The sequence below is a fragment of the Oncorhynchus kisutch genome, linkage group LG9 (genome assembly GCF_002021735.2).
Source record: "Oncorhynchus kisutch isolate 150728-3 linkage group LG9, Okis_V2, whole genome shotgun sequence".
NCBI classification, from domain to species: Eukaryota; Metazoa; Chordata; class Actinopteri; order Salmoniformes; family Salmonidae; genus Oncorhynchus; species Oncorhynchus kisutch.
Window position 1 is genome coordinate 22,877,854 of NC_034182.2, and position 22,629 is coordinate 22,900,482.

The 22,629-nt window shown below is 42.1% G+C and overlaps 1 protein-coding gene across 4 annotated transcripts in view; it reads right to left on the reverse strand.

Moving 5' to 3' along the window:
• Positions 1-15,377, reverse strand: part of LOC109896904 (protein NDRG2) — a 32,087-nt gene extending 16,710 nt beyond the window's left edge. Inside the window, exon 1 of one of the 4 annotated variants that reach the window (XM_031832171.1) lies at positions 15,228-15,377. The gene's annotated coding sequence lies outside the window, so the exon portion shown is untranslated. Of the gene's footprint in view, positions 1-13,405; positions 13,457-14,790 lie in introns of those variants that run through there. The other 3 variants (XM_031832166.1, XM_031832168.1, XM_031832170.1) reach the window with 3 other exon arrangements.
• Positions 15,378-22,629: the final 7,252 nt, after the last annotated feature.

Below are 22,629 nucleotides of genomic sequence, written 5' to 3' on the forward strand. Positions count from 1 at the left end.
CACTCCAATACCTTGACTTTGTTGTCCTTAAGCCATTCTGACACAACTTTGGAAGTATGCTTGGGGTCATTGTCCACTTGGAAGACCCATTTGCGACAAAGCTTTAACTTCCTGACTGATGTCTTGAGATGTTGCTTCAATATATCCACGTAATTTTCGTTCCTCATGAAGCCATCTACTTTGTGAATTGCACCAGTCCCTCCTCCAGCAAAGCACCACCACAACATGATTCTGCCACCCCCCTGCTTCATGGTTGGGATGGTGTTCTTCGGCTTGCAAACCTCACCCTTTTTCTTCCAAACATAACAATGGTCATTATGGCCAAATAGTTATATTTTTGTTTTACCAGACCAGAGGAAATTTCTCCAAAAAGTATGATCTTTGTCCCCATGTGCATTTGCAAACTGTAGTCTGTTTTTTTATGGCGGTTTTTGAGCAGTGGCTTCTTCCTTGCAGAGCAGCCTTTCAGGTTGTCGATATAGGACTCGTTTTACTGTGGATATAGATACTTTTTCACCGGTTTCCTCCAGCATCTTCACAAGGTCCTTTGCTGTTGTTCTGGGATTGATTTGCACTTTTCACACCAAAGTACGTTCATCTCTAGGAGACAGAACGTGTCTCCTTCCTGAGCGGTATGACGGCTGTGTGGTCCCATGGAGTTTATACTTGCGTACTATTGTTTGTACAGATGAACGTGGTACCTTCAGGCGTTTGGAAATTGCCTCCAAGGATGAACCAGACTTGTGGAGGTCTACAATTCTTTTCTGAGGTCTTGGCTGATTTCTTTGTATTTTCCCATGATGTCAAGCAAAGAGGCACTGAGTTTGATGGTAGGCCTTGAAATACATCCACAGGTAGACCTCCAATTGACTCAAATGATGTCAATTAGCCTATCAGAAGCTTCTAAAGCCATGACATAATTTTCTGGAATTTTTCAAGCTGTTTAAAGGCACAGTCAACTTAGTGCATGTAAACTTCTGACCCACTGGAATTGTGATACAGTGAATTATAGGTGAAATAATCTGTCTATAAACAATTGTTTGAAAAATTACTTGTGTCATTCACAAAGTAGATGTCCTAACCGACTTGCCAAAACTATAGTTCGTTAACAAGAAATTTGTGGAGAGGTTGAAAAACGAGTTTTAATGACTCCAACCTCAGTATATTAAGTAAACTTCCGACTTCAACTGTAGATAGTGTGGTCTACAGCTTATCATAAGGTACTCTACCTCAGGCAAGCAATACCTTGAGACTTCTTTAATATTAGACATCGCACACCAGCTGTTATTGACAAATAGACACACACCCCCACCGCTCGTAGCTTCTCTGTTCTGGCGGTGCATGGAAAATCCCACCAGCTCTATATTATTCATGTCGTCGTTCAGCCACGACTTGGTGAAACATAAGATATTACAGTTTTTAATGTCCCGTTGGTAGGATAATCTTGATTTTCGATTTTATTTTCCAATGATTGCACGTTGGCCAATAGAATAGATGGCAGTGGGCAGTTACTCACTCGCCTAAGAATTCTCAGAAGGAAGCCCGCCCTCCGCCCCCTTTTTCTTCATGCAAATGACAGGGATTTGGGCCTGTTCCTGGTAAAGCAGGAACTCGGACTTACTCGGACTCGTTAAAGGAAAAAGCTTCTTCCAGTTCTAGGTAAGTAACCGCTGTTCTGATGTCCAGAAGTTAGCCACCCACTCCTGCACTATTGTTGTTTGGATGTCAGATTTTGATTTAGCTGACCCAATTCTAATTGAGCTATAAAAGGGAGGAGATTTTTCCCAGTCATGAGTTCAGGTTAGTGAGGATTCACTGGGAGGTTTACGAGTGACACGGCTGTGTCTTGTGAAGAGAATCAGGAACTTGAAGTGAGTTTGGTGGAAAATCCAGATCAGGGCTGCCAGGGTTGGGCAACTCCAGTCCTCGGAAGCCGGAGTGGTGTCACACTTTTCCCCCATCCCTAGCAAACACAGTTGATTTAACATATTCCATTCTAAACTGAAGATCATTATTACTTGATTATTGGAGTCAGGTGTGTTAGCTGGAGCTGAGGCAAAACTGTGACACCAATCAGGCCCCCCGAGTTGCCCATCCCTGAGCCAGATCCAGCGATTTTTGTCATTTCCGGTTCTTGAAGAGCAGTTGACAGTTCCTGCTGTATGTTGACCTAGTGTGTCTCCTGTTAAGGTGGAGGAATGTGATAAGGATAACAGTTACCCTCCAGTGAGTGCTCAGGGCTGGAGGAAAAGGCATTGGGGAACATGTATTGTGTTCCTAGTGAGTTTGCTGCAGTCGCGGTTGATGTTCACTTGTCTCAGGTGATGTTGTTCCAAGTCTCACATCGCTGGCTACATCAGATGGTGCTTGTCCATAGGACGAGTGAATGGACTTGTTCTCTCAGTTTAAAACCAGAGGGCTTACAGGCTATCCCTTGGTTTGATAATGTCAGATACTTTTGGCAGGAAGAAATTACCTGAGCGCAGAGCAGAGAATTTGATGGTTTGGGGTTTTGACTGGTTTCCGGTTTTGAGAATGACCTTATCTCAGAGTAGAGGGTTTCTGTAGTCAGGTTGTGTAACTGCAGCTTTAGTGTTTATGTTGGACATATTGTCTCTTCAGGTAAGGAGGTTTTATGGAAATTCAGAAAAATAGATATGTGACTGTGACATTTCTTATTTTATTTTCTTGTTGGGGGAGGTGTTATGGAATAGGTTAGGTAGTTTAGTGCACTTTGTTTATGCCCATTTAGCATCGTTCACACTCTTAAGCATTAGAACCTCTTAAGATCTCTTAAAGAATTGACATGTGAACACGTGACTGCCGTTCATGTGCTAAAGCAGTAAGGTAGTGCTTAAAAAACAAAAGATTCAGATTAAAAGACTTTATTATTAACGTCTAGTGCTAAAGATTGTAGCCTACAATTAGGAAAAATGAAAAACACAAAAGTAAAAACCCTATCTAGACCTAGGCCTATATCTTGAGATCCTTAGATCTCAGGTCATGGTTCAGGTCATGCTATGATATGATATAAACAAAGGAATCTAGCCTGCGAGTATATTCATGTCCATGTAATGTCGATGGCCTTTTCATTTGCAAAAGTCCTCTCAAGTCTTCTCAAATGTTTGCTGTATTTTGTCCAGTCCAGGTGATGCTTGCACATCTCTGGGAGGAAGGACATCAGCGTTGAACTGCAGCTGAAACCTGATTACAAAACACCCAAAGTACTGCTTGTTCACCACATTGTTCATCTCCTTGTACTGGTGGTGGAGAGCAGGTTTTTATTATGCTGAAATACAAAATCCAGAAACATAGCTTAAAACATGAATGAATTAATCTCCTCTAGTCTGTTATTGCTTGTTGACCGCTACAGAGCTCTGTACTAAAATACCCTGTACACACTCAACCTACTTCCAGCCAAACTATTACAACGCAGACACTAAGAACTAGCTAGATTTGTAAAACATGTAACTTTATAATTACCAGCTGGCTAAATTAGATGTCAATTGTATTAATCTAGTTAGCCAGCTAGTTGAACATGCAAAAAAAAACTACCTTGCAATCTATTATCTATTGTAGATAGCTAGCTATTTAGCTATAATGTCATTATGGTTAGGTAGCTAGCCAACTTAGCATGTATCCCTATCACTTAACATGGGGATTGATTATCTTGCTAATTGATTATCATTCGCACCACAGTGGCTATTTACAGTACGCTAGCTAGTTAAACATGTCAAATTGACAAACATGATGAAGATCAGGATGGCTTAACGTTAGCACACCAGCAATAAACATTAACAGCAGAATACAATTGGCCAGCTCAGCTAGCTGGCTGGCTAGTATGTTACCTGTATGCAACTGTCTAGCTAGCTATCTAGCTAACACTAGGTAGCAATGAAAATTACTTTTTGATGCAGTTGAGCCAATAACATATGCACATAATAACATATGCACAATTTTAACTGTATACTCTTACCCTTGTATGGATTGATGATTCACGGCAGACTGAAACACTTTCAAAATAATCCTTCCCACTCGGCTTCAACCAGACTGCTTTTGCCACAGAAGACAAGGCTGTGTCGATACCAGCAGCTGTATTCAGACCAACGCTGTTATTGAAAGCTGTAGCTACACATTGCATGTTGTCCATGGTGAAAATACGAGTAAATCCAATAATCTATGGATCTTTCAAATACCCGCAGTAGCAGAGAGCAGGAAGTGTCATTTGACAGAGAAGCCTTGAGTGACAGAATGATCTGTCTTTCTCGCGAATCTCACAGCCCCCTCCTTATCTCAACCAATCATGGCTAGGCAAGATTCTGTATTTTTTCTGTTGCTAAACAGCTTTGTGATTTCACATTTTATTTAAATTTACAGTTTTGTTATTAAGGCACATGAAAGTTCACATGTTCAAAAAGCTTCTTCTATGAAGTAGGAAAATACATTATACACCCAGTTTGAAGAATCATGGCACAAATAATAATCCGCTGGGATTGGCCGACCAAGGTTGTTGTGTTCCCATGTCGCTTCTCCATGGGAACATGCATATTAAACACCTAGGTGCATACAGTGGTGTAAAGTAAGTAAAAATACTTTAAAGTACTTCTTAAGTAGTTTTGAGGGGTATCTGTACTTTACATTACTATTTATATTTTTGAATTTTTTTACTTTTACTCCACTACATTCCGAAAGAAAATCATGTACTTTTTAGCCCATACGTTTTCCCTGACACCCAAAAGTATTATTTGCATTTTGAATGCTTAGCAGACAAGGATCCAGTTCACAAACATCCCTGGCCATCTTCTGCCTTGTAATGTCTGGCTATCAGTAACCAAATAAATACAAATAAAATGGTGCTGTCTGGTTACCTTAATATAAGGGATTTGAAATTGTTTATACTTCTTCTTTTACTTTTGATACACTACATGACCAAAAGTACATGCTCGTCGAACATCTCATTCCAAAATTAATATGGAATTGGTCCCCACTTTGCAGCTATAACAGCCTCCACTCTACTGGTAAGGCTTTCTACTACGTTGGAACATTGCTGCGGGGACTTGCTTCCATTCAGCCACAACAGCATTAGTGAGGCCGGGCACTGATGTTGGCCGATTAGGCCTGGCTCGCAGTCAAGGTTCCAAATCATCCCAAAAGGTGTTCGATGGGGTTGAGGTTAGGGCTCCGTGCAGGCCAGTCAAGTTCTTTCACACCGATCGCAACAAACCATTTCTGTGTGGACCTTGCTTTGTGCACTGGGGCAATGTCATGCCGAAACAGGAAAGAGCCTTCTCCAAACTGTTGCCACAAAGTTGGAAGCACAGAATTGTCTAGAATGTTGTTGTATGCTGTAGCGTTCAGATTTCATTTCAATTGAAGTAAGGGGCCTAGCCTGAACCACGAAAAACAGCCCCACACCATTATCCCTCCTCCACCAAACTTTACAGTTGGCACTATGCATTGGGGCAGGTAGCGTTATCCTGGCATCCACCAAACCCAGATGAGTCTGTTGGAATGCCAGATGGTGAAGCGTGATTCATCACTCCAGAAAACGTGTTTGCACTGCTCCAATGGCTGCGAGCTTAACACCACTCCAGCCGGTGCTTGGCATTGCACATGGTAATCCTAGAAGTTTCCACTTCAAAATAACAGCACTTACAGTTGACCAGGGAAGCTCTAGCAGGGCAGAAATTTGACGAATTGACTTGTTTAGAAAGGTGACATCCTATAACAGTGCCACATTGAAAGTTACTGAGCTCTCGGTAAGGCCATTCGACTGCCAATGTTTTTCTATGGAGATTGCATGGCTGTGTGCTCGGTTGTATACACCTGTCAGCAACGGGTGTGGCTGAAATAGCCGAATCCTCAAATTTGAAAGGGTGTCTACATACTTTCGTATATATAGTGTACTTGAGTATATTTTAGCAATTATATTTACTTTTGATTCTTACAGTAAGTATATTTTAAACCAAATACTTTCAGACTTTTGCTGAAGTAATATTTTACTGGGTGACTTTCACTTTTAATTGAGTCATTTTCTATTAAGGTATCTTTACTTTTGCTCAAGTATGACAATTGATGGGCGCATACGCTGATTTCTCACATAAATGCACACATTCATTCAGAATGTGACAAAGCGAGTGCAACAACATCTGTTGGCTAGTTATTGGGTTCATAACAATAGCTATGTGCTGTGCTTAAAACAACATTGCACAAGGAAACTGAACATGATACATGGAAGCACTGCAAGACGAGACTCTGCACTGCAACAACATGTTGTTTTGTGGTTGTTTTTGCTGTTGTAGCCATGATGTATAGTAGGAGTAGAAGATCTGGTGTCTTATTCATGTTTTAAGTAGTTAGTCAAATGAGCAACTGATGTGCTGTTATTGTTCCCAATACTGTGTGTATGAATAAGCGTATCTCTGTGTGTGAATGTGTGTCAGTAAAACATCTGTTTGGTTTTGAACATGTATGCCCAGGGCCCTTTTTTCCAGGTTTTGGTTTTCCCCTGGGTTTTTTCCAGGTTTTGGTTTTCCCCTGGGTTTTTTCCAGGTTTTTCCACTCTCAGAAGCATACTTTTTTAATAGAAAGACAACTCAATTGGATGTTCTAATTGGATGTTCTAATTGGATGTTCTAAGCAACAATGCTTAAACCACACCAGCAGACCACTTTTGAGGTCTGGGATTTTTTTTATATGTATACACATTTTGGGGTTTAGTTAACCTTTAATTCCTGTGTACATCTAGCAAGGCTGTTGTTTAGTGGTGGGTTTTTTTGCAAACATGTGATGGTAAAAAAAAGCCTTTCCATCTAACAGAATGCTTTTCATTAGCATCTTCGCTAATAGCTGCACAAAGTGGTAGCCCTTAGCACACCGCACATACACAGAGTGGGAATTCTTGTTGGCTCTTCAGAAAGTTGCAGGAAATACGAATCACTGATGCATACCAATACATTTGCCCAAGTTTATCATAAGACATGAACAGATCATTCATTTTCAATATATTTAGTTGATTCCCTACTAAGTTCAACACATTTTCAACACATTTCTGAATATTGTTAAACTCTGTTTTAATGTATGGATTCCGTGCGTCCGTCCACGTGTTCCTCAACGCAGATTTTATAGGGCCCTAGTATAACTTTGAGAAGAGGCTAACAGAGAGCGAAAAAGCAGAGAGACCGAGAGAAAGAAAGAAGGATAACATTTCTAAAGGAAAATAATGAGCAACTCTAGCCACCATGGAGATAACAAGAGGTGCCAAAGCTCTCCAAGCTGTTTTTCTTTCCTCTCCCAACTTTTTCTCTCAACTCTTTACACAGTTTTTTCCCCCTGTTTTTCTCTGAGACCATAATGGTGCACCTGTTCATGAATATGACTCAGTAGTTCACAGTGATTAAAATCAGGGCTAACCACTGTGCTACAATACTACACACTCAAACACTTGCACACACACACACACACCCCTACGCCCAACGCACACACACAAATTTGACCTTCAAGCTAGGGGATATCGCTAGGCAAGAGCTGATCAAGATATGACCAGTAACTGTAGGAGGCCACCGTGGAGCAGCAAGATGTCTTGGCTGCATTCAGTTTTCAACGAGGAGGTCAGCAAAGCCAACATTAATCCAACGCCTACCCGCTGTGTGAATAGCAAACTTGAATCTAAAACAATAAAACAAGAGGAATCATACCTTAAACATCTCTACAAATCAAATGCACATCAGAGTTGTATAATGTTATTCGGTTATCAGTGACGAAGTCAAAGACACCAAGTCCAATACCAACCATGTACCTGTAGTGCAAACCACAACTTCAATCAGTTATCTACCAATCAACTGTAGCTTACATCAGACAGTGGCATCACAACAACATTTCAGAAATGCTCAACTGCAATGGGTTATCGGTTATCTACTGCCAGGTCTTGTTAGTTATTGACTGGCAGTGGTGTGTATCATGGATGCTAAGGGAAGCCAGACTTCCCCCCCAAAAATGTACCAAGAAATAAAGAAAACAAATATTAAATAATGTATATTTCGTCTCTCTGTGTTTCATAATGTTTCTTCAATGCGCAAGAGGCTGAATGCATCTCACCGGAGAAAGCATCCGAGCGAGCGAAACAGCACCCTTCTGTCTCTGTATGTGTAGGCCACCCATTTGATGCTGCTTGGTCAAAAAGAGTTTGACATTGCTGCTGGCCGTAGCACAGAATGCAAGGGCAGCCAGCAAGAATTTGGCCTACCTTGAAAAACAAATGTATAAAATAATAGCTGGTCAGTGTTGAGCTAAACTGAGTGAGCTCAACTGTGAATGGTCCTGGCACACCAAAACAAAGTGTCAAGGGAAGCCAGTTTGAATTTGGCTTCACTCCAATCACATCACATCGAGAGCAATACATCATTGACAGAAACAACTTGAATTGTTGCATCTCGTTCTCTTGTTGTCCTCTAGTGGCTGGCTAGCTAGCTAGCTAGCTAAAATTGGCCCATCCCTAAATTAGCCACGGATGGAGATAGGGATTTGGACTTGTGGTTTTACTTAATTCTCCTTACTGGCCAATGATTAGAACAGCGATTCTAATCCAACCATAAATTCATACATTGTGCCCCTGGCCTGACAGGATGGAAGTTCAATACGTAGCTAGGCTTATGAAGGCTTATGTTAACTAGCTAACATTGCCAATGAAAGGAAGTTAGGCTAGCGAGAAAGCATTTTGGAAAGGTAGCCTAGGACAATAGAAAATAAAAGTGTGTACTGTATGACTGTATCCAGGCTGAATCACATCCGGCCACGATTGGGAGTCCCATAGAGCGGCAGACAATTGGCCGGTTTAGGTCGTCATTGTAAATAATAATTTGTTCTTAACTGACTTGCCTAGTTAAAAAAAGGTTAAATTTAAAAAAAAGTCTGACTGTTTTGTCAACGTGAAAGAGAGGAGGATGACATTGCCGTTTCTCATCAAATAGGATGAGTCAACATGTTTTTCTACTTGCACGCACACACACAAACACACACACACTCTTAGCATTCTCTCAACCAACTTCATGGGGTAGTCACCTGGAATGCATTTCAGTTAACAGGTGTGCCTTCTTCAAAGTTAATTTGTGTAATTTATTTCCTTCTTAATGCGTTTGAGCCAATCAGTTGTGTTGTGACAAGGTAGGGGTGTATAAAGAAGATAGCCTTATTTGATAAAAGTCCAAGTCCATATTATGGCAAGAACAGCTTAAATAAACAAAGAGAAACAACAGTCAATCATTACTTTAAGACATGAAGGTCAGTCAATCAGGAACATTTCAAGAACTTTAAAAGTTTCTTCAAGTGCAGTCGCAAAAACCATCAGGCGCTATGATGAAACTGGCTCTCATGAGTACCGCCAAAGGAATGGCAGACACAGAGTTACCTCTGCTGCAGAGGATAAGTTCATTAGAGTTACCAGCCTCAGAAATTGCAGCCCAAATAAATGTATCACAGAGTTCAAGTAAGAGACACATCTCAACATAAACTGTTCAGAGGTGGCTGTGTGAATCAGGCATTCATGGTTGAATTGCTGCAAAGAAACTACTAAAGGACACCAATAAGAAGAAGAGACTTGCTTGGGCCAAGAAACACGAGCAATGGACATTAGACCGGTGGAAATTTGTCCTTTGGTCTGGTTCCAACCGCTGTGTCTTTGTGAGACGCGGTGTGGGTGAACGGATGATCTCTGCATATGTAGTTCCCACCGTAAAGCATGGAGGCGGAGGTGTTACGGTGTGGGGGTTCTTTGCTGTTGACACTGTCTGTGAATTATTTAGAATTCAAGGCACACTTAACCACAGCATTCTGCAGAGATACGCCATCCCTTCTGGTTTGGGTTTAGTGGGACTATCATTTGTTTTTCAGCAGGACAATAACCCAACACACCTCAATGCTGTGTAAGAGCTATTTAACCAAGAAGGAGAGTGATGGAGTGCTGAATCAGATGACCTGGCCTCCACAATCCCCTGACCTCAACCAAATTGAGATGGTTTGGGATGAGTCGGACCGCAGAGTGAAGGAAAACATCCAACAAGTGCTCAGCATATGTCAGAACTTCTTCAAGACTGTTGGAAAAGCATTCCAGGTGAAGCTGGTTGAGAGAATGCAAGAGTGTGCAAAACTGTAATCAAGGCAAAGGAATGCTTTTTGTAGAATCTCAAATATAAAATACACTTTGATTTGGTTACACTTTGATTTGATTCCATATGTGTTATTTCATAGTTTGGATGTCTTCACTATTATTCTACAATGTAGAAAATAGTAAAAATAAAGAAAAATGTTTTACCGGTAGTGCGTGTGTGTGTGTGTGTGTGTGTGTGTGTGTGTGCAAGTAGAAAAACATGTGACCGGTAGTGCACATACACACACACACACACACACACACACAGAGATAGAGAAATCAGAACCATGGTCAAATCATATTTAGTTTACGTTGATTGGATTAAATCGCTTTTGGTATCTTTCAGTTGTCACTGTATTAGACTAAGCGTAGGGGATTTGATGATGTTGAAATGTTGAAGTTGCACCACTACTGTTGACTGTACAGGAAAAGCATTAAATTACAGAGAGCTAGGATTATGGACTGCTGGTTCAGTAGCCAATGACAAGGCTGATGGGAAAGACATTAGACTTGACTTTATCCTTTTGATCCCCTTTCAGAGGATGGGGATTTAGCTTAGTGGGCTAACACAGTCTTGTGCTAGGCAGAAGACCTGGGTTCAATTCCCTGTTTGTTACAGGAGTATAGGGCAGGTGACATGCAGAGACAATACAATGAGAGTAAATCTGGACATCTAAACCAGAGAGCATAAAAAGTAGCAAATAGTGAGTAGTAAGACATTAACCTTGTTTCTAAGACCAAATGTGGAACATTTGACTGTTTTCTGATTAAGATGGAGTCTCCCTTTCCCAAAGTCACTTTGCATTACTGTCTGTTGACTAGCAGATGCACCAACAAAACCCATTTTACTTCCAGATATATTTGAAAATGCTTTAGTTCAAAGCATTGGGGTAGTGAGTGGTTGTTGTTGTTGTTCTGGATGGCAAAAATCTACATTCATGTTGTTAATTCAAGCAGACGTGTGCGCCAGTGTGCGCACATGCCAGCGCGTGTATGTGTGTGTGTGTAGTCATGGACACCAATTGCCAGTAAAGCCTCTAAATGAACTAATGAAGAGATTCACATGTAAATGAAAAGGAGATGTGCATGTACACAACAACAGATTGTGTGGCCTGACTGAAGAGCCATAACAGATACAGTAACTAATGGATATTATTACAGTAGCCTATGTTGTATTGTAAATCACCAAATGTGGGACTCCTGAGTGGTGCAGTGGTCTAAGGCACTGCATCGCAGTGGTGTGGCTAGCTGTGCCACTAGAGATCCCGGTTCGAGTCCAGGCGCAGCCGGCTGCAACCAGGAGACCCATGGGGCAGCGCACAAATTGGCCCAGCATCGTCGTCCGGATTAGGGGAGGGGTTGGCCGGCAGGGATGTTCTTGTCCCATCGTCCACTAGTGTGGTGGGCTAGGCACAATGCATGCTGACACGGTTGCCAGGTGTACAGTGTTTCCTGACACATTGGTGTGGCTGGCTTCTGGGTTAAGCGGGCGTTGTGTCAAAAAGCAGTGCGGCTTGGCTGATTGTGTTTTGGAGAATGCATAGCCCTTGACCTTCGCCTGTTCCGAGTCCGAATATTGCAGCGATGGGACAAGACTGGATACATTTTTTTTAAATAATAATTAAATCAAATAAAAAAATTAAATCACCTTAAGTAAAATTTTGATTGTATTTTCTAAGTGTCCCTGCAAATTGATATGGTACTGGTCAAATAAAATTTTTTTATCACCTTAGTTAAATTTTGATGGTATTTTCTAAGTGTCCCTGCAAATTGATATGGTACTGGTCAAATAAAAAAATTAAATCACCTTAGTTAAATGTTGATGCTATTTTCTAAGTGTCCCTGCAAATTGATATGGTACTGGTAGTGACCCTGTATATAGCATACATTCTCGTGTGTTTTTATTTGTTGTGTGTTTGTATTTATCTTACTTTCTTAACTTTGATATTGAGTATTGCATTGTTGGGAAAGAGCTTGCAAGTAAGCATTTCACTGTACTTTTTACACCTGCTGTATCCTGTGCACGTGACAAATAACCTTTGATTTGAAAATGGAATACATCGCTCGTTGAGACTGGGTTGCAAAACATGAGTCAGTACGAGTTGTGAAAGAGACCATTTTATACATTTGGGGATCTAAAATGGATCCACCCACACACCAAAAACAATACATATCTTACAGCACTAAACCAGCCTCTGTCACACACACACACACACACACACACACACACACACACACACACACACACACACACACACACACACACACATATCTGAGGGCTTCCCACCGAAACACCATAAGGTACCACCCTACCACCCATAGCTAAATGGACCCAGCGATAGAAACATGAATGAGGGAGGGAAGCACAGAGGGTTTTGATGTTTATAAATATGGTTGTGCTGAGTGGCTGTGAGCGCTGTGTGTGTGTGTGTGTGTGTGTGTGTGAGGGCGGTGTGGGAACAGACAGAGTATTGTCCTGCCTGGCCTATCTGTGTCTGGCCCTGAGCCACAGCTAAAAGAGACATGCTGTACATGGATAGAGACTGACAACTCACTGATACAGTCAACAACACGGCTAGAGAGACATACTGTAGAACTGCATTCATACAGTCAATAACACAGCTAGAGAGACACTGTAAAACTGCATTCATACAGTCAACAACACAGCTAGAGAGACACTGTAAAACTGCATTCATACAGTCAACAACACAGCTGGAGAGACATACTGTAGAACTGCAATGATACAGTCAACACAGCTAAAGGAGGGACATATCGTACATGGATACTGACAGCTCACTGACAGCAACCACACAAACACAGTCAACACAGCTATAGTCAACTCACTGACACAGTCAACACAGCTATAAGAACACAAGCAACTCACTATCACAGTGAACACAGATAAAAGAAACAGCTAAAGGAGGGGCATATTGTACAATGACAACACAGTCAACTCGATGACACAGTCCACACTGCTAAAAGAACACAATCAACTCAAAAGCACAGCCAACACAACTAAAGGAGGGACAGGCTGTATACTGACACACACAGTCAACTCACTGACACAGTCAACAATAGAGCTAAAGAAGAGACAGTGCATTATTCTCGACCATGTAGCGAATAGGGTACCATTGCGGAATACTGTACTGTTCAGTGACAACCACAGTCAAAGCAAAAGGAGACACACTGCACCCTAACATAGTGAAGATACTCAAGGAGACACATACAATAGCACAGTCAACACAACACCATTCCAAATACCATGGCCAGCATAAGAATAGACACATCCCCCATTAGTGGAAACTGGAGACATCAGTAGTGGGCTTGGTAGAGATTCCCAATGCCTTAACGTCCAATAACAGCAGGGTAGACCTACATGACCTACTTAAAATATGCCACTCCAAAAGGACCTTCAGCACCCCACCCACAAACTGCTTGGAATGACAATCACACAATATTTACATGATAAATATGTTTACAACCAGGTGTGTGTGTTTGTGTGTGCACTGTAAGCTATTTGCTGTAGCCTACATATCTGAGATGTTTGAAATGTACGGAAAACAACATCAACGTCGATGAGTCCACATGCAGCGCGAGCTGTGCGACACACCTCCGTTTGACATTGACACACATTTCCCCCGTGGCGCTCGCGCGCACCAACAGCCTCGCAGCCTGGGGTCGATCCCCATCTCCCAGCCCGAGACACACACAAATACAAACGCATAAGGTATATCAATATGACTTGAACACCGTTACAAGCCTATAGATTTACATTTTGGCCAACATTTTGACATTTAAAAAAACAAGACCGTCTGATTGGAATATGAGGAAGGGGTAGAGGGGGGCGGGGGCATATAGTAGGCTAATGTCCCTTCAGAGTTCAAGTTCATGCTTATTTCGTGTAATTCAATCAATGTCAGTATTCGGAAACAAGCTTCCAGTGGTTTCAGTCTGGTCTTATCGGGTTTTCTGTTCTGTCTGGGGAGTGAAAACTATGAACAAAGACCATCAATTGCAGCACCACGGGAACACACTCTCACCAACACCACAAAATGGCTTTACCTATTAACCGTCGTGAAAATAAGATTTTTTTTTATGCCTATCCCATTGTTTGTGATGATACAGAGCGTCTGCTAAACCATTTCATTCTCGAGGGGGGGTATTTGTGTATTAGTATTGCGCTGTTAGACACTTACTGCACAGATGGAGCTAGAAACGTAAGCATTTCGCTGCACCTACGTTAACATCTGCCAATCTGTGTAAACGACAAATTAACTTTGATTTGATTTGACCAGACACTGCAATGTTTAGTAGACTAGACAATTGCATGGTTTGACTCAGCTGGGTAAAGATTGGGGTCACAACTCAAATGATCATAACAAACTGTAACATTCTCACCATGTACACTTTTACAGAATTGAAAAAAAAATGCATCTACATCTGAATTTGGTGAATAAATTGCAAGACGTTCTAGTTTTGTCCAATCTTGTCCTAAACGGGTTGTTTTTTACTTGCATTGTTGCACGATTGCTGATATGTTATTTGAAAATTAAGACAAAATACTTGCCTAAAATAACATGAGAAAAAAATACACCAACAGACAATGTTATTAACATCTATTACATGTAATAAAATAGGCTACTTACCCTAAATTAACAAAAATGTTCAGCCAAAATAAGGACTTATTTATAAAATATATGCAAACGACACAACTCCTATCTCTTCTTTAGTTATTTCTTGTTTTTCACACGTGTACCTCGTCGGAAGCTCCCGACAGTCTTTCTTGATATTTCACTTTCGTCCACGTTTATTTTTCGCTGATCGTTTTTTTTACAGTCCTTTCTCCAGTAGGAAGAAAAATCCTACAATAATATGGACCCGTCAATCAAGCGACAAGTTACTTTACTATGATATTAGGGGAGGACAACTATGTTGATATCAGGCATATCCGTTAGGCTGCCAATATTTAGAATATATTTCAATAAAAGCTTCAAACTGCAGGACTGTATCCTAAACGGATAACTACAACGGTTATCTAACGACTAAATGGCGATGTGATATTGGCGAAAACTCTTCGTCTCACCCTCGGCTCCCCCTCTCTCGGTTATGGTAGGCGCCCGTTGTTGAAATTACTTGTGGAAGGAAACGCGAACGCATTCCAAGGTTCTGGTTAGTGATGGGCATTCCGGCTCTTTTCAGTGAACCGGCTCCTTCGTCTAAGCTCACTAAAAAGAGCCGGCTCTTTTGGCTTCCAAACGGCTCTTTAATACAACCTGAACAGCATAATATAATATTGCACCATGCCAAAGAAAAATAAATAACAATTTGCAAAACTGCAGCATCCCACAAATTGAACTAAATGTAAAAATGGATGCTGTTACACGTGTATTTAAAGTATGACTTTTTAAAATATATATAAACAAAGTGCATATAAATGTAACAATTCAAAACAATACAATCTGAACATAATAATAGAATATTGCACCATATCAAAGAAAAATAAATAACAATGTGCAAAACTGCAGCATCCCACTTAAAACATTAAACTGGTCCTTCTTTTCTCTCTTCTTTATTGCCATGTTATAACCAGCAGCACACAGCAATGTTGACCATATTTTGCTTTTATGAGAGATTTGCATTTCAGAAATGCAAGCTGCCTCACTTTCGAGGGGCTGATGCGGTTTCTTCTCTCAGTAATTATTTGTCCCGTTTTCAAGGATGTGGCCACAATGCAGAATCTCCCTGTTATGACTTTAGTAAGCCGTGGGTAGAAAGGGGCCTTGTTCTTCCACCAGCCTAGAGGATCTGCAGATCTTTGGGCTTTGAGGGGCTCCTCCAAATAGGATCGGACCTCCATTATGGCATCTGCTGAGGGATTCCTTTGTGTTGCATCCCCAGTTGCTCTCTCGTCAAACAGCATCCAAACAGCAGATGTTTGTGGCACTACTGCTGGTGCTTCTGCTCTATCTGATCCCTCTTCTTCCTGTTGCCCTGGTGCCTGAGCCAGCTGACTGCTGGGGCTGTCCCTCCCTGCTGCTGAGGTTATTCTTTGAAGAGGCTCATAAATCTCTCTGGCACCACTAACTTCTTAAACCTAGGGGTCAAGTGCAGCGGTTTCTGATAGCACGTGATTATATTCCATTCTGTGGAACTTTGTGTCCATTGATGAACATAGGGTGTCCATCAACTCTGTCACATGTCCTGTGGTTACATTTGCTTCTCTCTGGCGGCTGGCTGTGATTCGCAGCAGACCCTTAAACAGGTGTATCATTTTTGAGGCTGTCACATAGCTGAAAAGAGAACAGTTCATGTTTTGTCTACGGATACTACATTCTCATCTACTGCTCATATACATATATAATACTGGATTAAATAATGATGTAGTAATAACTGCTTACTGTACCTCACTCCTCTGATCTCCACAGTGACCTGCTCAAAGGGTTCCAGGACTCTGCGCACCTCCTCCACCACCTCCCATTCCTCTTGGGTCAGAGCATCAACAGGTGCATTGACATTGGCCAGGGTAGAGATGATGGCATCCTTTGACTCAAGAAACGGCTTCAACATATAAAATGTTGAATTCCACAGTGCAGTCTTGTTTAGGCCTCAGCTCAGGCATCCCCATCTGGCGTTGTGTAGACTTAAGTTTTTCAGCATCTACTGTGCTCCTGTGGAAGTATTCCACAGCTGCTTTCACTTTGTCCACAGTGGGCTTCATCACCTTCAGAGCATCTCTTACAATCAGGTTGATTGTGTGGGCAAGACATGGATGATGGGTCCATTTTAAAATGTTAATGGTTTTGGTTGTTAGCTGCATTGTCGCTAACACAACAGACCACTTTTCCATCTACTTCCATCTACTCTGGCCACTCTCAACAGTTCCTCTGGCAAGTTCTCTGAGGTGTGTCTGTCGCTGAACTCAAAGCAGTCCAGAAGACAGCTAGACATCGAAAAATATTCAATGAAGTGACATGTAACCGACATTTAAGAAGTGGTTACCCTTGATGTCCAGCAGTCAGTGGTAAGGCAAACTGCAGTAGCTTTTTGGACTCTTTCCCTCACTGAAACCTGTGTGCTCTCGTACAGTTATGGAATACGTGTTTTTGAAAGGGTTTTCCTGCTTGGAATTGTGTACGTTGGATTTAGACTATTGCTGTAATTTCTAAAACCTCGGTCCTCCACGATTAAAAATGGCTGGAAATCGGTGGCAATCATTTAGCCAATGCAATATCAATTTGGCCTTGTTTTGCTACAGACATAGACTTTGGCATAAACTGATCCACAGAAGACTGCGTTGCTGTGGGTCGCGGAGTAGGCCTACTTGACTGAGTGGATACATTTCCTCGTGTGGAGGTGCTGGCTCCACCACTATCACTAGCAGGCCCGCTAGTTTCTCGAAGCTCCGCTACAGCTACGTAGCTTCACAGTTGGGTGCACAGTTCCCATATGCCTGTGTAGGTTGTGCGTAGAACTGGTTTTATATGAGATTTAGTTTTGGAAAATGCTACACTGTGCTTTAGCATTGTCTACATTATTAAAATGCATCCAAACACTTCTGTGCTTCCGACTCATTTTCCAGTGGTTGTTTCCACAGCTGTCCTTCCTCTCTCTCCTCGGCTGCTAAGTGTGTGACTGTGAGTGAGTTGGCTCGGCCCTCCCTCATGCATCTTTGCTTCATTGGTTGACACCGTGTGTCTGATTGACAGGAACAACAGGCTGTTAGTCTGAGCAGACAGTCAGAACGAATGTGTGTATGCTTGAGCATTTAGGCCTAAATTCTTTTATTTATTTTTTGTTCTTTGAATTAGTTAATTCTATTCATTTAAATCTTTTGAATATTCATATCTGAATATTCATATCTTAATTTTTTAAGTAATTTTTTAAGTAGTTTTATAAATAGATTTGACTCTTCTGATATGCGAGCCGGCTCCCAATGTTCACCTACAAGAGCCGGGTCTTAGAGCCGACTCGTTCGCGAATGACCCATCACTACTACAGATGCAGATATGTTGAGGGGAAAAGCAGCGTGCTATTTGGGGATTGCCAAAGGATACACAACTTAAGTAAAACAGAGAAAGAAAGACAAAGGATTTCAGGAAGGATGTCAAGGGATACCCGGTTGGAAAGCGAGACTGTAAAGACCGACGCCAGACAGGAGAAGCAGGTACGGGGAGTCAAACATTTATTCAGGAACGGACATAGAACACGACAGGAACAGCATCAGCACACAGGAAAACAAGAACATATGACAAACAATCCCGAAGCAGGGAACAGAGCTAGGAAACAGACAGATATAGGGAAGGAAATTACGCAAGTAATTGAGTCACCGTGAGTCAAATGAGCGCTGATGCAAGAGACGGGGAAAGGCACGTGTGCGTACTGAAGGTGGCTTGAGTGCGTAATGTTGGGGAGTCTGGCGCCCTCGAGTGCCAGAGGAAGAAAGAGCGGGGGCAGGCGTGACAGTACCCCCCTCTAGGCTAGCCGGCTGGGGTTAAACTCCCGACGAACCGGGAGGGGTGTGGGAGCCTGGCGAGCTGGCTGAGGCATGGGAGCCTGACGATCTCGCTGCGACGTGGAAGCCCGATGAGCCAACGGAGACGTGACAGTCTGACGAGCCAGGTGGGCGAACAGGACCTGACGATCCGGCTGAGGCCCGACGTGGGATGAGCGCCTTCCCGAGCCAACCGGGGCAAGGAAACCTCTCGAGCCAGCTAGGGTGTGGAAGCCCGACGAGCTGGCTAGGCACCCCCGGTTCCATTGGCGGTGACCCAGAACCGACTCACCACCAACCAGAATGCCAGTACTCCCCGATGCCTTCGGGGAGTCAAACATTTATTCAGGAACGGACATAGAACACGACAGGAACAGCGTCAGCACACGGGAAAACAAGGACATATGACAAACAATCCCGAAGCAGGGAAGAGGTAGGAAACAGACAGATATAGGGAAGGAAATTGCACAAGTAATTGAATCCACGTGAGTCCAATGAGTGCTGATGCGCGTGACGGGGAAAGGCAGGTGTATGTACTAAAGGTGGCTTGAGTGCGTAATGTTGGAGAGTCTGGCGCCGTCGAGCGCCAGAGGAAGGAAGAGTGGGGGCAGGTGTGACAAAGACAGGGAATGGGGTTTGAAAGAAAGCTTAAGAGTGCTAATTACAGTGACATTTGGGGGTCTCTATTGTGTACATTGCACGAAAAAGGTTTAGGGGCCTAATAATAAATACATTATTTAACGGTAAAAATGCGTTTAGTTGCTTTACCCTCTAATAGGCCTACACCACTGCCAGGAGCCTACCCTCTCAGATGAAGCAATTTGACACAAATGAACACACGCATAACAGGTAGCCTATATTCAATATCATTTTTATTTTATTTGTATTTTATTGAACCTTTATTTAACTGGGAAATTCAGTTAAGAACAAATTCTTATTCACAATGACGGCCTACCAAAAGGCCTCCTGCAGGGACGGGGGCCTGGGATTTTAAAAAATAGAAGGGGTGGGAGATTAGGAAATGTTGGACGGGCAAGGAGGCATGGCTGAGTCAAATAGGAATCCTGACTTAATGAAGTGGCGATTAAAGAGCTCAGCCATGTGCTTCTTGTCAGTAACAACCACATCATCAACATTAAGGGACATGGGCAGCTGTGAGGAGTAGGGTTTAGTCTCCAGGTTTTAATCGTTTTCCAGAACTTCTCAGGGTTAGAGCCACAGAGAGAGAACTGCTCCTTAAAGTAACTACTTTTGGCCTTCCGGATAGCCTGAGTGCACTTATTTCTCATTTGCCTGAACGATAGCCAGTCAGCATGTGCTGAGCCTTTCGCCAAATGCAATTCTTGAGGTGGAGTAACTCTGCAAGATCACGGTCGAACCAGGGGCTGAACTTGTTTTTAATTCTCATTTACTTCACTGAAAATATCAAAAAAGAATATCCAAGCGTCTTCGACAAGGGGGATCAAGCTGATTCTATACCATTTTACAGAGGCCAGTTCATGAAGGAAGGCTTGCTCATTCAAGTTTTTTAGCAAGTGTCTATGACAAACCAGGACAGGTCGTTTCACTGAGCAGCCATTACGAATACAGGCTGTAAAACTGTGATCACTAAGGTCATTACAGAAAACACCCGACTGATACCTATCAGGATTATTTGTGAGGATAACATCGAGCAGAGTAGCCTTTTCTGGGTGTTTGGAGTCATACCTTGTGGGATTGGTGATAATCTGAGAAAGAGTAATACAAGAGTAATACAATCAAGGCACGAGTTGAATCAAAACATGTTTACACCCTAATTCATGAGTTCAATGCTTGGAGTCTTCACAGATCATGTGACATAAAACACTACCTTTCTTTCCTTACATAAATTACATTTATGACTGAGTTATTTGTAATTATTAAGCATTTAACAATTTAATCAGAACACTGAACTTAAACCCTGTATGATTCCTGGATCTTGAAAAACTCTGAACATGCACTGTAAGTGTAACTATGCCTACATAAAATGTAATTATGTTCTGCCGTGAAAACAGTTCTCATGGGCAAACAAATCCCAATTAATGTCGGGCTATGCCATTGCAAAATCGAATCCTTCTAACCGAGAGAGTCAACTATAGGCCTACTGTCATTAATGTTGGATGGATTAGATGAGCATTGGTGTCTGGCTGTAGGCTAGTTCTCTAGCGATGTTGTCAACCATCATCAGCTGATCCAGGAAAGAAAACAAATGTTGATAGAAAATAATAAAGATAAATAAATGGTTTAGTAGTGCTGGCCACGGAACAGAGAACACCAATACCCGTGCGTGCGCACGTGAAAAACAAAGCAATGAGCGTGCTAAACAGTTGACGGACGAGCAAACAATGATAAATCAACGGATAAATTGGAAAAAGGCTATTTTTATCAAGGGCGCTTGGCAAACAAGTGGCAAAAATAAGCAAGTACGAAGGGAAATCTATGCGTTTAAAGGAGCTCCGCTAAGGCCGAAATTCAGCACTACTGAATGGATAGGATGGTGGACAGGGAAGACGTTTGTGCGACCATTAAAAAAAAGAAAATCGTTATCACATGACAGAGAGGTGGGGGTGTGTTTGTTTAATCTGGAAGCTTTTATTTTCATATTTACCACTGTAAAACATATTTACCACTGTAAAACATATTTACCACTGTAAAACATATTTACCACTGCATTTAAACAAATAGGAGAATGATTAAATTAGCATTATTTAGAGACCACCCCCAAAGTTTGATTTGTGTTGCATTTAGGGGAGCTAATGTCTCATTCAGGGGAGCTGAGCCCCCCTTGGATCCCCCATAATTCGCAGCCTGATAGTAGGCCTACAGAGGTGGTGGTGGTATCGGAACAGTTTGAGATCATGTATTAACGGTTAGGCTACACAACCTTTCTCTCCTTGGAGAGAGAAAACATTATTTATTTGTGTGATTACAGTTGGGTTACCAAAACCCAAGACATTTCTCTCACACACACACAATTAAGTTAGTGACACACCACATACTCTCAGTTCTGTTTCCAGGGCGCAACACAAACACCAGCCAACAGCACCATCTGACGAGACATCCTTTCAGTTCTCAAAAAAGTGAATACAATAAAAAACAACTAACACAGTAAATGTTCACTTACTGTTGTAAATCCATGTGGACCGTTTAGTTTAAGTTTGAATTTTTTTTTTTTACAGTCGCTAGGACCCATTTCTCAATACTTAAGCCACTTTTTCAAAACATAGTTCTCCTAACCAACTTTTAGCTTGGCAAAGCAGTTCATTTCACATCCAAAATGCACTAAAACTATCAAAAAACACTTCATATATGTCTCAAATCAACTCATTCTTCCATAACATTAGCAAAGGTTGTCACCCAACAAGCACACTGTCACGCCTTGATCTTAGTGTTTTGTGTTTTCGTTATATATTTTGGTCAGGCCAGGGTGTGACATGGGTTTATGTTATTGTATTTCGTATTGGGGTTTGGAGTATTTGGGATCGTGGCTGATTAGGGGTGTTGTATAGGCTTGGCTGCCTGAGGCGGTTCTCAATCAGCAGTCAGGTGATTCTCGTTGCCTCTGATTGGGAACCGTATTTAGGTAGCCTGAGTTTCGCTTTGTCTTTCGTGGGTGATTGTTCCTGTCTCTGTGTAGTTTCACCAGATAGGCTGTAATTAGGTTTCACGTTCCGTTTGTTGTTTTGTATTTATTATAGTTATTTCATGTATCGTCACTTTTCTTCATTAAAGACATGAGTAACCACCACGCTGCATTTCGGTCCGACTCTCTTTCTACAAACGAAGAACGCCGTTACAGAATCACCCACCACACACGGACCGAGCAGCGTGGAAACAGGCAGCGACCGCAGGAAAAGCGAACGGAGGAATGGACATGGGAAGACGTATTGGATGGCAAAGGTTGTTACACTTGGGAGGAGATACTGGCTGGAAGAGATCGCCTCCCATGGGAACAGGTGGAAGCACTGAGGAGAGC